Genomic DNA, 15,357 nt, shown 5'->3' with positions numbered 1-15,357 from the left:
TCTCACAGAAGGACAGTTCCCAGAGTGGTTTAGCTGTCAATCCCTCTTCCTAGGGAGCTCTAGGTGGCTGTGTGAGGAGAAGGGGGGTGTATTAACAACTCTCAGCACCCTTAACAAATCATGCTTCTCAGGATACCATGTTCCTGCTACAAATGTGTAGTGCGAATGGGGCCTTAGCTGTGTGATGCAGCTCCCTCACTCTGCCTTGTGGGAAGGCGGGTGCCCGCCCTGTGCCCCTAAATACATGGGGATGACATCATGCTGGGGAGCAGCCAATCACAGTTAGGGATTAGAGGCACTGCCTGCTTTGTGCGGTTTACATGTCCATTGAGGGAACCAGCAGCGCCATCTTGTTGCCTCATAACGTGTGAAAAATCTCTTAAGGGGAGTGGGGAGGGAGCCCTAGACATAAGGAGCATCAGCTATGTGGGTGCTTTCCTGTTTGAAAGATAGAAGCCCCTTGGCAAGCCCTTGGCATTGTCTTACTTGGGCCTGATGCTGGATCTCACTGGACAAAGTGGGTCAGGAGTTTCAGGACCACGGAGAACTCCAGGTGAGCCTCTGTGTTCTGAGGAAAGCTGAGGAAGACTGAGCCTTTTAAAACTACTCCTAAGCTCTGCTCCCCCATGTGGATAACTTCAGCTTCTTAAAGGGCCAACTCTCTCACCTGAAGATGGGCTGGCCTCCTCTATTCCATAACCCACCACCTGGTAAGCTCCCTTTGCTGCTCGGTCAATAAGGTCCTATGGGAGATGAAGGTGCCCAAGACGACCTGAGCTCTGACCCTACTGGCCCTGGAGGTATGAGAGTTTTTTTCACGGAGCTCTGGAGGGTAAGGCTCCATGATCCTCTTGTCCTCCACCAGCTTGCCCAAAGCTTTGAACCCTGCTTGCTGCTGGGTTCTGAGATCATGACAAGGCCAGCAGCTGCGATGCAGCAGAAAGATGGAAATATAGTATACTTCAAGAAACAAAGCCATCTAAGAGAGGGCCTTGAACTTTCAGTCAGTAGAGCACGAGACTCTTTTTCTTAGGGTCATGGGTTCAAGCAAAAGATTCCTGCATGGCAGGGGGTTGGACTAGATGACCCCTGTGGTCCCTTCCAGCTCTATAGTTCTATGATTCTCTGGTAGTGGTCAACAGTCTTCCTCATAGAAATAAGGCATGTACCAACATCAACACAGTTTTTGTGCTTGCGGGGGGCGGGAATTCTCCTCACTGTGGCTTTTACTAGCTATTGAGAGCCAGTGTGGTGTAGTGGTTAAGAGCAGTAGACTCGTAATCTGGGGAACCAGGTTCGCATCTCTGCTCCTCCACATGCAGCTGCTGGGTGACCTTGACCTAGTCACGCTTCTCTGAAGTCTCTCAGCCCCACTCACCTCACAGAGTGTTTGTTGTGGGGGAGGAAGGGAAAGGAGAATGTTAGCGGCTTTGAGACTCCTTAAAGGGAGTGAAAGGCGGGATATCAAATCCAAACTCCTCCTCTTCTTCTTCTATTGATGTCTGTCGCTGTAGAACTTTTAAGGATTATTTTTGGATTGTTGATTGGTGGTTGCTTGTTGTCTTTTGGTGATTTTTGATCGCATTTGAGGGTTTTCTATTGTGTTTGCTGTACATTGCCATGAGACGCCCACATAACAGATGGGATATAAATATTTCAATAAAGCAAATAATAAGGAGAAATTCGCACATATATTTTTTCCCTGCAAGGTTTTGTGTTTGGAATTTTTATTTATTTATTTAACGGATCTGGCAGCAGCACGTCAACGAAAACTCTGGCACAAAATTGCTGCAAAGTTTGGCTCCTTGCCAGGGACGATAATGGCCCGGGTGCTGGATTTAGCAGACAAATAACACTTTCTTAACCACTGCCGCATAATTATGAGACACTTTTTTAATGCAGCTCTTTCTCTCCAACCACCCCCCCCGCCTTTGGCAAGGCCACCCCCCCCCCACCAAGAGCTGCCGAGTGAGCTGGGTGGTGGTGATTTAAGGAAAACAAGAGTGACGTTTTGACAGCGTGACTCCAGGTACTTTTGGCAAATGTAAAATACTTCATTTAAATCTAATTTAGACAAACCAGACCACTTACAGGAAAAAAGGAAGGAGGATGGCTTAATGGTGGCTTTTTTATTTTTATTGTGAAGTGTTAAGTGGTTCCCAGTTTCTGAAAGCTCATTGTCGTCGTCTCCTACCTCCCAAAAAGGAAATTAGTTTGGATGAAGCTGGAATACTCCATTAAAGAACCAACGTTGTTCACACTACTAACTGTGTCTAACAGGCGGTTTGCAAAACATTTTTGTTCCTCCTAAAGCAGCCTTCCCCATCTTGGTGCCCCTGCAGATGTTGTCGGACTACAACTCCCAGCTGCCCCAGCCAGCATAGCAACATCTGCAGGGGCACAAGGCTGGTTTTCAGACGTCACTTGAGATGTCTCCTTTATTTGGGCCACAAAGCTCAAACCAGAGCAGTGCAAGGAAACGGTATTTACCTTCCCGCTGGAGTGGTACCTATTTATCTACTTGCACTTTTATGTGCTTTCGAACTGCTAGGTTGGCAGGAGCAGGGACTGAACAACGGGAGCTCACCCCGTCATGGGGATTCGAACTGCCAACCTTCTGATTGGCAAGTCCTAGGCTCTGTGGTTTAACCCACAGCGCCACCCACGTCCTGACATGTCTGGGTAGGCGCCCCTAAAAAAAGTTTTTAATAGATGTGGAAAACAGCACAATGAAGGTGCCTGCCTAATAATAGGAAGCAGCAAGTTCAGGAAGTAGATCATAGAATCATAGAGTTGTCGTGGTGGAAGGGATCCCAAGGGTCATCTAGCTGAACGCCCTGCAATGCAGGAATCTCAACTATGTTGTACATGACAGATGGCCATCCAACCTCTGCATCCAAAAACCTCCAAGGAAGGAGAGTCCACCACCTCTTGTGAGAGTCTGTTCCACTGTCGAACAGCTCTTCCTGTCAGAGGTTTCTTTCTAATGTTTAGTCGGAATCTCACTTCTTGTAACTGGAAGCCATTGGTTTGAGTCCTGCCTTCCAGAGCAGGAGAAAACAAGCTTGCTCCCTCTTCCCTGTAAAAGTCCTTGAGATATTTCAGGATAGCCATCGTATCTCCTTTCGGTTGCCTCTTTTCCAGGCTGAACATACCCAGCTCCTTCAATCATTCCTCATAAGATCCACTTCACTCTAGCAGTCTAGATGCTGCTAGACTCAAGCACTTGCAAGTCCTCTAAAATGTTGTTGTTGTTTTTTAAAGCAGAACCTATCACTCTGCATGTAGAAACATAGCACATTAGGGGGAAATGAAGCCAAACCTTTTTCCGGCGAGTTAGCTGGATCAGGGGCCAGTCAGTGTCCCTAGTAAAGGTAAAAAGATAAAGATAAAGGACCCCTGGATGGTTAAGTCCAGTCAAAGGCGACTATGGGGTTGCGGCGCTCATCTTGCTTTCAGGCCGATGGAGCTGGCGTTTCTCCGCAGACAGCTTTCCGGCTCATGTGGCCAGCATGACTAAACCGCTTCTGGTGCAACGGGACACCAGGACGGAAACCAGAGTGCACGGAAACGCCGTTTACTTTCCCACCACAGTGGTACCTATTTATCTACTTGCACTGGCATGCTTTCAAACTGCTGGGTTGGCAGGAGCTGGGACAGAGCAACGGGAGCTCACTTCGTCATGGGGATTCGAACCGCCGACCTTCTGATTAGCAAGCCCAAAAGGCTAAGTGGTTTAGACCACAGCGCCACCTGTGTCCCAGTTGTGTCTAGTAGCCACTGATGGCCTTGTCCTTCATGAATTGGTCCAATCTTTTTTTTAAATCCATCCAAATCCATTGCTGCTTCTATGGGAGTGAGTTCCCTAGTTTAACTATGTGCTCTATGAAGAAGTCCTTTATTTTATCTGCCCTGAATCTTCCAACATGCAGTTACATTGATTTTGATTTTGATTTTTTTTTTGAAAAAGAAATGAACCCAACAACTTGCAGAAAACATTTTGAATAGCGGAATATTGGTTATGCAAACCCACTGGAAGTTTGTTTAAAAATTGTATCATGCATACGCCCCTCCCTGCATTAAAAATCTCCTTACCACCCACAGCTTCTAGTTCTCACAGAATTAAAGATTTTCAAATGTCTTTCATCCATTGTTGGCCACCTCTCCCTCCCTCCCTCCCTCCCACCCTCCCTCCTTCCTGCCATCTTCTTTCAGGGCTTCCACTTTGGGGGGAAAAAAGCGCCAGGAAGCAGATGTCCAAAAAGAGCATTTTTTCTTTCTTTTTTCCTCCTCACTAAGTTCTCACACCACTAGAAACCTTCTCAAGAGGGGAGCACTTCATTTTTATAATGTAGATGAATCCTTTTCCACCCCACCCCAGTCTTATAGTGCCTTGAAATCCTGGGCTGGGAACATGCTAAGCCAGCAAATTCACAAAGCTTATTAGAGTCCTCTGGCCTTTAGGAACAAGAGGGGGATTTGCAATTTTAAGCTGAGAGGGATAATTATGATAATCATCATAATTTTGGGAATGGGGGCAGAAAGAGTCCTTTCCTCACCAATGAATTCTGGGGTTGCTTTTTTTGTAGGGGGTGGGAGAGAGAGTGGGGGGAAGGGTCCGGATGTCGCAGACCACCCTGCCCTGAGCAAACAAATGATTTTGAAGGTCCATAATTGCAAGCCTGTCTTTTAAGGAATCCTCTGGAGGATTCCTGAGTAATGGAGGTCACGCAAGGTCAGCGAGGAGCACAGGAGGATAAATCTGAAAGCATGAAGTCTCTCTCCCCTTTTTAAAGCCCATGCATAAAGGATTTATTTTCTAGAAAGGACAACTTGGGAACAATACCCTGCTGTGTGTGTGCTTACACGTGCACGCACACACATTCACACACACACACCTCACCTAAAGGCTGAAGAATAAATAACAGAGCCCAGGCTAGCTCCCCTGTAAAGCATCACTGTCATTAGAGGAGGGGTGGGGAGATAGAAACGGTTCTTTGAAGAAAGAGCCCCCAAGCCTGTGGGCAGATTCTTAAGCCAAAGCGTATCTTAAGTCAGCGGTTGGTTCATGAGATCAGGGTTTTAGAGATGAGCAAAGCAGAGGTGAGAAAATCAGAAAGTCAGATTTGGATTCATGGTACAAAATGCTCTCTCAGCAGTGGCCCAGTAGAAGTCAGTTGTGTGGACTCATCTGGCAAATTGGCATCTTAACATCCCTCAAAACATGCTCGCCAGACTGCTCCAAAGCTTGCAAAACCACCAAATGGAAAGTCGACTCAAATTGTGGATTTGCACAAACAGATCTCTTCCTTCTACACCCTCAGCAGCTATCTTTAACAAAACTCCCCATAAACAAAACAGCTCTGAAGTTTGGTCTGGAAAGGGTTAGGCCATAAAAAGCCGAGGAAGATTGGTGACTGATGAAAAAGGTGAAACGCCAGCAGTTGCTAAACAGTCTCAAAATAAACTGTGATACCACCGTTCAAAGATCTTTTTGCCTTTTTAACATAAAAAATCCTAACCCCCATTCATTCACATCACAGGCAGATTATATTCACCAGGTGAAATCCAGCCCACTGGTGGCTATTAAACTCGACAGTGTAATAAGTCCAATATGTATTTCAATTTACTTTGCAGCAACTACATTTAATTTACTCACTGCGGGGTTTGGAATGTAATCTTCTCCATTCCTAGTATTTGTCGAATGCATTATACATAAAGTCGGAAGAGGAACAGAGCACAGCTACCTCATGATTTGCTGCCTGGATGAGATGGCGAATGTGAGCCAATTAACGATGAAATCTTAGCAGTGCATAGTTTAATTATATTTGCAGATGAATTAAATGCATTTCCTCCCATTCCAGGTTTCCTGTGAAGCTTGATTAAAGTGGTTAAAAAAAAAATGTTGAAAACATCACACTCTGCAATCTTGGAGAAGATCTGGAGTTCTGCTGCTTGAATAAAAAAGTGGCTTGTTGAACTGTGCTGATACTGAATACTATTTTCCAAAAAATGACACATTTCTGCTTCCAAATTGAAATTAGAGAGATACTTCTCTCTGACACCCCCAAATGTTTCCTTACCAGGGCAGGGGAAACTGAGAGCAGCCATGATGTTTCCCCTTGTGGTTTCTGATTGTAAGGAAGCCAAGCCAGACCTCATGACTCATGCAGAGGCACAACAGCCAACATCTTTCAAGCATGGATGTCTTTGCCTCAGGAGTGACTGAGCGATCAAGTCATCTCCAGTGCAGGGAGGCAGAAGAATGACTTGCCTCCAGCCGAGGCCCATTGGTAGGTGAAGCTAAAGCAGTGAAACATACAGAGGCACAGCGGGGAGACTCTTCTCCAACACTCAGGTTTAGGTAAAGGTAAAGGGACCCCTGACTGTTAGGTCCAGTCGTGGATGACTCTGGGGTTGCGGCGCTCACCTCGCTCTATAGACTGAGGGAGCCGGCGTTTGTCCGCATGACTAAGCCGCTTCTGGCGAACCAGAGCAGTGCACGGAAACACCATTTACCTTCCTGCCAGAGCGGTACCTATTTATCTACTTGCACTTTGATGTGCTTTTGATCTGCTAGGTTGGCAGGAGCAGGGACCAAAAAACAGGAGCTCACCCCTCAAGGGGATTCAAACCACCAACCTTCTGATCGGCAAGCCCTAGGCTCTGTGGTTTAGACCACAGCGCCACCCGCGCCCCTTCACTGAGGTTTACTGACATCATTTTATTCATTTCTGTTTTCTGGTGGATTTCTGTTAAGTCACTACACTTTATTTTTTGCATGTTCTCTTTTCAGCAAATAGTGTGTATGTATGCCAGCCGCAAAGGCCGGGTTGTGCATTTAGAAACTGCTTTTGGAGTTGGTCACAAAATTTGTCGTGCTGAGGATCTCAGTCACCCCTTAAAGCCTGGTAAATCTGCATAACACTGAGTGAAATCTCAAGGCCTCAGTGGGAGAGCATCTTGGTTTTGGACACCCGAGTTGCATATTTTTAGGACTTGCCCTATTTCTCTGACTGTAATTTGTTTTAAATTGTTGTGTTTAAATTGTTGTGAAACCCGCCCCCCCATCCCCGGGAGTAGGGGGAGGCGGGGCTTAGGGCAAAAGGCGAGTAACTAATAATGTTAAGTTTTTTGTACCCAGTCACACTCCCCTTCATGATGCAGCAGGCCTCTTCTTATGACTCAAGTAACTTAAGGCCATTCCTTTTAAGGGTTTTGCTTTGAGTCCGCCTAATATCAGATATTGCACATTGTGTTTGATTGCCCTGTGTAAGCTGCCTTGGGAATCCTTCTGGACTGAAAGATGGGCTAGAAATGAAAAACAAATCAATTTTGATGAAAAGTAAAATGCCGCTTGAGAACGGCCGGCTGCCTGCTTTCTGAAAACAGTTTGATACGCGGGGTGAACCTCTGATCTGAAATCAGCCAGGTTCAAGGTTCTTATCTTAAATCACAAAGAGTCAAACAACTTAGGCCCAAAAGTGCATTTAGGATCACCTGATTCCTTCTGCTTCACCTCAGTCACAGAGATCCTCTGATGGGGCACTTCTGTGGTTCCCCACCAGGCCTCTGAGGTTTAGTCAGCCTCTACTAGGGATAGAGCTTTTGGTGCGGTAGCTGCTGCCTGTGGAACTCCCTGCCACTAGAGGCACCAGCAGGAGCCCTTCCTGCCTGCTTTTAGACATCTGTCGAAAGCCGTTCTTCAAACAGGCCCTTGAAACATGACTTTCGTTGATGCTTTTGATGTAGCTGTCATTTTGTATACTGTGCTTTTATAATAAGTGCTGTCCATAAATATATCAAGAAAGAAAAAATCCAGCAGGGTACCATACATTGAAAACACGTGTATATAAAGAATCCTGCACCCTGCAGTTTTTAAAGGGTGCTGGGAGTTGTTATGAGATTCCCCACTGTTCCCCTTCGCAGAGCTACAATTCCCAGAGTTTTCCGGGGAAAAGGGATTGGTTGCTAAACCATTCTGGAAACCGTAGTTCTCTGAGGGGAAAGGGGGGAGGGTCAACTCTCTGCACCCTTCTTAACCTGAAGCACCACTTTAGCTAATGGGGCCTCCTGCTGCTGCTGCGCCGCCGCTGCCACACGATTTCTGTTCTCATCCTGAAGCAAAGTTCTTAACCTGAGGTACTATTTCTGGGTTAGCGGAGTCTGTAACCTAAAGCGTCTGTAACCTGAAGCGTATGTAACCCGAGGTACCACTGTACTTTAAATGTCTGGTCTTTGAGAGAAGAAGCTGAGATTAAAAGAATCCCTGCAGTTCTGGTGGAATTCCGTTTTAAGGAAAGGGAAGCTTTTAAAGCAGCGCTGCACCTTTAAGAGTGTGGCGCTCCCGGCTGTTTCCACTTAGTCTCCTCTGGCCAGCTTGTCTCCCTGCATCAGGGCTTGGCTTTCATCATGCTTATCTCCCCCCTCCCCACCTCCCTTCGGGGGCCCTGGGAGCCAAAGGCTAGAGGGGCTGTGTGACAAGGAGCAATGACCTCTGCATAAGTGGTCCAGCAGATGGCCACACCCCCTTCCTTGGCTGGCTTTTCTCTCATAGCCCCTGGGGGCACAGGCCCCTGACCTCTGCCTCCGCAGAATGCCAGAGACCTTCAAACGTGACTCTGGTATGTTCGGTAACAGGCATAACATTATCCTCCCCTTCCATGGGGCGGGGGGCGGGGGGTTGGTGGTGGTGGCAGAGGCGAGGCATGCCGGCAAGGGGGTGGAAATTCGTTATGGCGGCCTCTTTGGGGGACCCGCCGCCAGCCTGCTCCCTGCACCCTTCCCCACATGTTTTGGGACTGATTCCACAAGAACAGCCTCCCTGGGTCAGACTCATTGAGCTCAGCATCCGGTTCTTTCAGTGGCTAACCACTGGGAAGCCCATAAGCAGGTCCTGAGCACAGGACCCCCTCTCTCCTCCTGTGGCTTCCAGCAGCTGGCATTCAGAGGTAATCCTGAGCTAGATTGACTAACAACAACAACAACAACAACAACAACAACAATAATAATAATAATAATAATAATAATAATAATAATAGTAATAATAATAATAATTTATTTGTACCCTGCCCATCTGGCTGGGTTTCCCCAGCCACTCTGGGTGGCTTCCAACAAAGATTAAAAATACATTAAAATGTCACACATTAAAAGCTTCCCTGAACAGGGCTGCCTTCAGATGTCTTCTGAAAGTCTGGTAGTTGTTTTTCTCTTTGACATCTGATGGGAGGGCGTTCCACAGGGCGGGTGCCACTACCGAGAAGGCCCTCTGCCTGGTTCCCTGTAGCTTTGCTTCTTGCAGTGAGGGAACCGCCAGAAGGCCCTCTGCGCTGGACCCCAGCAGAACGATGGGGGTGGAGACGCTCCTTCAGGTATACTTGGCCGAGGCCGTTTGGGGCTTTAAAGGTCAGCACCAACACTTTGAATGGTGCTCGGAAACGTAATGGCTTGACTCGGCGCAAGACTGTTTCCATAGGCCTATGTCAGCCTTTCTTTGCCAATGGCAGTTATTGTAGTCCATAAGAACAGAGTTTCCCTGCTGGGTTGTGGATAGCTCAGTGGGTTAGGGCATGCTGCTAATAACGCCTAGGTTGCAGGTTTGATTCCTATATGGGACAGCTGCATATTCCTGCATTGCAAGGCGGGTTGGGATAGATGATCCTTAGCGTCCCTTTCCAACTCTAAAATTCTTTGGTTCATCTGGTCCAGAAGCCAATCATATACCTAGGAGAATCCCAGAAGTAGGAGCTGAGCACAACATCACTCTCCTCTCTAGTAGTTTCCAGAAACTGGAATTCAGAGCATGCTGTCTCCTGACAGTGGAGGGGTCAGCAACCTTTTTCAGCCGTGGGCCGGACTGAATTTTGAAAAAAAATATGTACGAATTCCTATGCCCCACAAATAACCCAGAGATGCATTTTAAATAAAAGCACACATTCTACTCATGTAAAAACATGCTGATTCCCGGACCGTCCGTGGGCCGGATTGAGAAGGCGATTGGGCCGCATTCGGCCCATGGGCCTTAGGTTGCCTACCCCTGAGGTAGAGCAGAATAGGGTCTGATTTGCAATATAGCGGCAAGCCCAGCCCAGCTGTGTCTCCAGTAAAAGGACAGTTGGCTCACCTGCTCTTACCTGTGTTCCTCATTTATCTTTGAGGGAATCTTCCAGGCCCATCCTGCCACAGTCCTTGCAAAGCAATAAGGTTGCTTGCGGGCTGCTGTACTGTTAATTACGTTCCCCTCTGTTTAAAAGAGGATGCATTTGTGAATGAATTGGCCCATCAGTTGGTTAATAACACCTCCTTATCAAGCCTGCTTATCGGTATTAGTTATGCCCTATAAAATTCATACAAGGCCCCTTGGGGGAAATCACTTAAATTGTGGGCCGTGAGGGTGGAGGGACTGAAACCCTGCTGTGCATGTATGGATGTGTTTTGCAAAACTGTAGAGAGACGTGGAGGCAAGCTGGTATCCCGAGCAGCGAAATAAGAGCTAAGATGACCTACCAGCTTGTGTTTTAATAATTCTGGATTAAGCACTTCCCTTTCTGCCTTTCCACCTTCTCTCCCTGCCAAATAATAGAACAAGCAGACCATAAATTTGCTGATTATATGCATTTGGGCCGACTCTTTCCCTTAACGACCCTTTCTGATGATTGCAATTCTCAGTGATGGAGAGTAATTTCTCTCTCTCCCCCCTCCTCCTCATCCCTTCTTTGTTTCAAGTAACATCTTTTGCTTTCATGAATGTGGAATGCGTAGTGTGGGCCAATAGCGAAGCTAAAAGAAACACACACATATTCAACATCCTGGGGGGGAATGTCCTGTAAAGTGGTCAAGCTCAGAGAGAACGATTCATCACCCAAGAGCAGGGGTAGGCAACATAAGAACCATGGGTTGTTTAACCCATGAACCGCCCCTGAACTGAGCTGCCCACTCAGTGAGTCCCCGTGCCATGCTGTGCCCCTTTAGCACAGCGCGTGGGGACTCGCTTCTGTGGTGCTGAAAATCGTGTCTGCACAGATGCTGGAAATCACGTCTGCGCAGATCCGGCCCACGTAGGGATCTCCGCTGGAGTGAACCGGCCCAGGTGAGGTAAACCTTGCTGACCCCTTCCCAAGAGCTTCAGGACTGAGCAGGACTCCAGATCTGCTTAAGAACATAAGAAGAGCCCATTGGATCAGGCCAGCATCCTGTTCTTCCGGTGGCGAACAAGATCCCTGTGGGAAGCAGGCAGGCAACATCTGAGCACAAAAGCAACACAACAACCCTCTGCGGTTTCCAGCAATTGGTATTCAGAAGCATTTGTGCCTCTGACTATGGAGGAAGAGCATAGCCCTCATGGCTAGTAGCCATTGATAGAAGTATCATTTGTCTAATCCTCTTCTCAAGCCATCCAAAAGCCATCACAGCCTCCTGTGGAATTGAGTTCCCATATGTGTTGCATGAAGAAATCCTTTCTTTTTGTGCTTTCTCTGCCTTTGCAAAAGCCAGCACTGCGCAGCACATTGCATCACACTGACTTATGGGTTTATTTTCTCAGAAAAAGAGACGACGAGAGTCCTGTCCTACGACTGGATTTGTTTAATTGATTAATCAACCAAAAGCGGCACCAGTTTAAACCAGAGGGGGAAGTATCCCTTTACTTTCAGGCTGTGTTTGTGTGTGTTAAGATCAGTATAAATGCTCCGTTTCTTGGGAGCTGCGGCTTAGAGCTGGGAAGCAGAAACACCTTAAGGTCAGGGTGAGGGGCCCCTCTTAATGGGCAAAGGGGGAGAATTGGGGTGGGGTGGGGAGGGGGAGCAGGATGTCATTTTGTCATTAGCTGAGCTTCAAAGGGAAATGGGCAGTGGGCTGGAAGGAGGGGAGGGTGTCAGAGGGCTGGGAGCCAATTAGAAGCGGCCCAGGGTAGTTTCGACCCTTGATTCTTTTCACCTGGTACGCAGCTGCCTCTGAAGGGGGGCAGTGAAAGGAAGCTGCAAGAGGGGAGGGGGGAAGGTATGCACTGGGGTCCCATTGCAGGAATCCGTACTTGGGCAATGGCTCGCCTTCTGCTCTGCTGCTGTTGTTTATTCCTGCTTCTGAACCAAAGAATTCACTGCTTTCTTCAAATTCCACCACTTGCAGTGGTATCACAGGAATTTAGGAAGTTGCCATCTACTGAGTCAGGCCACTCGTCCATCTAGATCAGTAATGCCCACACTGACTGGCAGCAGTGGGTCTCTAGAGTCTCCGGCACAGAGTCCCTCCCAGCCTTACCTGAATCAAACCTGGGACATTCTGTAGGCAGAGAAGATACTCAGCTACAGCACATGTATAAAATGAAAAGGGAGGGAGTTTGGTGTTGCTGCATGGTTCTAAGATCGCTCTTAAGAGTGCATTTTGCTCTCTGTACCAGTGGTTTCCATCCTTACCCTCCAACCCCCACCTCCTTCAAGATGCAAGAGCATCAGAGGCAGCCCAAGATGTTTTGGTGCCCTGAGTCACAGAAATAATAATAACCCTACCTCACCCTGGCAATTGGAGGCTAGTCACGAAATTAAAAGACGCCTGCTTCTTGGGAGAACAGCCTAGACAGCATCTTAAAAAGCAGAAACATCACCTTGCTGACAAAGATCCATATAGTCAAAGCTATGGTTTTCCCAGTAGTGATGGATGGAAATGAGAGCTGGACCACAAAGAAGGCTGATTGCCGAAGAATTGATGCTTTTGAATTATGTTGCTGGAAGAGACTCTTGAGAGTCCCATGGACTGCAAGAAGATCAAACCTATCCATTCTTAGGGAAATCAGCCCTGAGTGTTCACTGGAAGGACAGATCGTGAAGCTGAGGCTCCAATACTTTGGCCACCTCATGAGAAGAGAAGACCCTGATGCTGGGAAAGATGGAGGGCACAAGGAGAAGGGGACGACAGAGGACGAAATGGTTGGGCAGTGTTCTCGAAGCTACCAGAATGAGTTTGACCAAACTGCGGGAGGGAGGAAGACAGGAGTGCCTGGCGTGCTCTGGTCCATGGGGTCACGAAGAGTCAGACACGACTAAATGACAAAACAACAACAAACTTGAGTACAATGGAATTTGAAATGGTGTGTTGCAGCAAACAAGATGTTTGTGGCATGGGGGGGGGGGTTGGAGGTGGTAGTGAGGAGAGTGGAAGTCACTCCCTGCCTCATGCAAAAGGCCATCCATTGGCTTCCTTGGTGCATTGTTTACATGTCCCTGCTAACCTTCCCCAGCCATTGGCCGCCCATTGATGTGGCATACATTCTCCCTCGGAGGATTGGTTGCCATATGGCCACTGGGAGCTGCCTTGTTGAGTGAGCCAGACCACAAGTCCATCTTAGCTCAGCATGGTCTGTATTCTGTTGATTGGTGGCGCCTCTCCAAAGAGTCTCAGGCTTTCCCAATCCTGCTTGAAGATGTTGGGGTTGCACCTGGGATCTTTTGCATGCACACAGCCTGTGCTCTGCCATGGAGCTGCAGCCCTTTGTCTTAAAGATTCTAGTCCTCATGGTTCAGGGAACGGAGAACCTGCAGCCTCCCAGATGTTGATGGACTGCATCTCTCATTCTCCAGCATGGTCAGTGGTTACGGACTATGCTTGCTGTAGTCACAACAACGCCCTAAGGGCCGCAGGCTCCTCCCCCCTGTTCCACATGAAGAGCCACAGAAACATGGGAAGCTGCCTTATTGCTGACTCAACCCACTGGTCTACCTATTCAGCATTGCCAGCACAGGCTGGCAGCAGCTTTCCATGTGCTCTGCTGCTGAGCCTTCTCTGAATAGCCTTTGGTCAGATTTTTTTATTTATGTATTATATTTTTTTACATTTATTTCCCACCCTTTTCTCCTAAGAGCTCAGGGTGGCCTACATGGTTCTTCCCATCATTTAATCTCCACAACAGCTCTGTGTGGTAGGTTAGGCTCTCTCAGTTCCTAGTCTGACACCCTAACCATTCTTATCATGCCAGCTCTATGGAACTGTTCCTGACTTTCCTCTTCTTGGAAATGTGTAACTTGCAGTTAAAATGGGAATAGAACCTCAGCTGGAAACAGCGAAAGGGGTGGATTTTGATGGAGATGGCTATGGAGAGCAGGAATGGACAAGCAAAGGCACCCATCAGTTTCCTTTGCCTATGATGGGCTTCTCAGTGCCAACTCCCCATATGGTATCCATTGCCCCAGCCTCCTGTTACCAAAAGAGAAATACATTTAAAACAGCCGAACAACAACAAAAATATGTAAAACGAGAAAGCCACAGCCTCCCGCCAGCAGTAGCTTAACAATGCCTCTGAGTATTGCTTCAAATACACATAATAAATCTGGGCTAATAACACCAGGAGTTTACAAGCTTTTTAGAGATTTTTATGGGATAAATTGTGCTCCCCAGCAGCTCGATTCAATTTCTTAATATGAGCGGCATATTTATCCAAGTCTCTTAAAACAGATAGGTAGGGTAGAGAGATGCCTGTCCTGCCATTAACGGCATGGAATTGTGGCGTGCGATTTATATTCCTGCCACCGGTGGGCTGGAAAAAGTTCATTATCCGTGGGCCCTGCAAACCCAGTTATAGCAGAGGATCAGGAGGAGGATGAATTAGTTTAAAAAGAAGCTCGGGAAAGCTGCTCAAGGAGGTATACAGAGCGGGTGCAGAGGAGTGCAATCACCCTTCGTTGCCCCCAAATGCAGCAGCAGCAGCAGCAGCAGCAGCAATAATAATAATAATAATAATAATACTCCACCCACCTGGCTGGGTTTCCCCAGCCACTCTGGGCAGTTTCCAACAAAATATTTAAATACCATCAAACATTAAGAGCTTCCCTAAACAGGGTTGCCTTCAGATGTCTCCTAAAAGTCTGGTAATTGTTTTTTCCTTCAACATCTGGTGGGAGGGCGTTCCACAGGGTGAGTGCCACTACCGAGAAGGCCCTCTGCCTGGTTCCCTGTAACTTTGCTTCTCACAGCAAGGGAACCACCAGAAGGCCCTCAGAGCTGGACCTCAGTGTCCGGGCAGAACAATGGGGGTAGAGACGCTCCTTCAGGTATACTGGACCAAGGCTGTTTAGGGCTTTAAAGGTCAGCACCAACACTTTGAATTGTGCCCGGAAACGTACTGGGAGCCAATGTAGGTCTTTCAAGACCGGTGTTATGTGGTCTCGGCAGCCGCTCCCAGTCACCAGTCTAGCTGCCACATTCTGGATTACTTGTAGTTTCCTGGTCACCTTCAAGCAGGTTTTCTGGGGAAAGAAACTCAGAAAGCCACAAACCCAACACTCAATTTGTAGGGCTGGTGGTGAGGGGCAGCAAGGGCAGGCATCTGTTGAGGGCTACCTGGGCGGAAGGGGGTCTTGTGTACCA

At 47.7% G+C, this 15,357-nt stretch overlaps 1 protein-coding gene and 1 long non-coding RNA gene across 2 annotated transcripts in view; both read left to right on the top strand.

Moving 5' to 3' along the window:
• The window catches only part of LOC310831985, a 372,207-nt gene that overhangs the window by 140,123 nt on the left and 216,727 nt on the right, over positions 1–15,357 (top strand). The window lies entirely within an intron of this gene.
• IGDCC3 (immunoglobulin superfamily DCC subclass member 3) overlaps positions 1–15,357 on the top strand; it is a 111,087-nt gene that overhangs the window by 27,769 nt on the left and 67,961 nt on the right. The gene's annotated exons all lie outside the window — the stretch shown is intronic.

The sequence above is a fragment of the Podarcis gaigeae genome (genome assembly GCF_964106915.1).
Source record: "Podarcis gaigeae genome assembly, chromosome: 14".
NCBI lineage: Eukaryota > Metazoa > Chordata > Lepidosauria > Squamata > Lacertidae > Podarcis > Podarcis gaigeae.
Note: the sequence above shows the minus strand (reverse complement) of the source record. Positions and strands in the feature narration are given on the sequence as shown.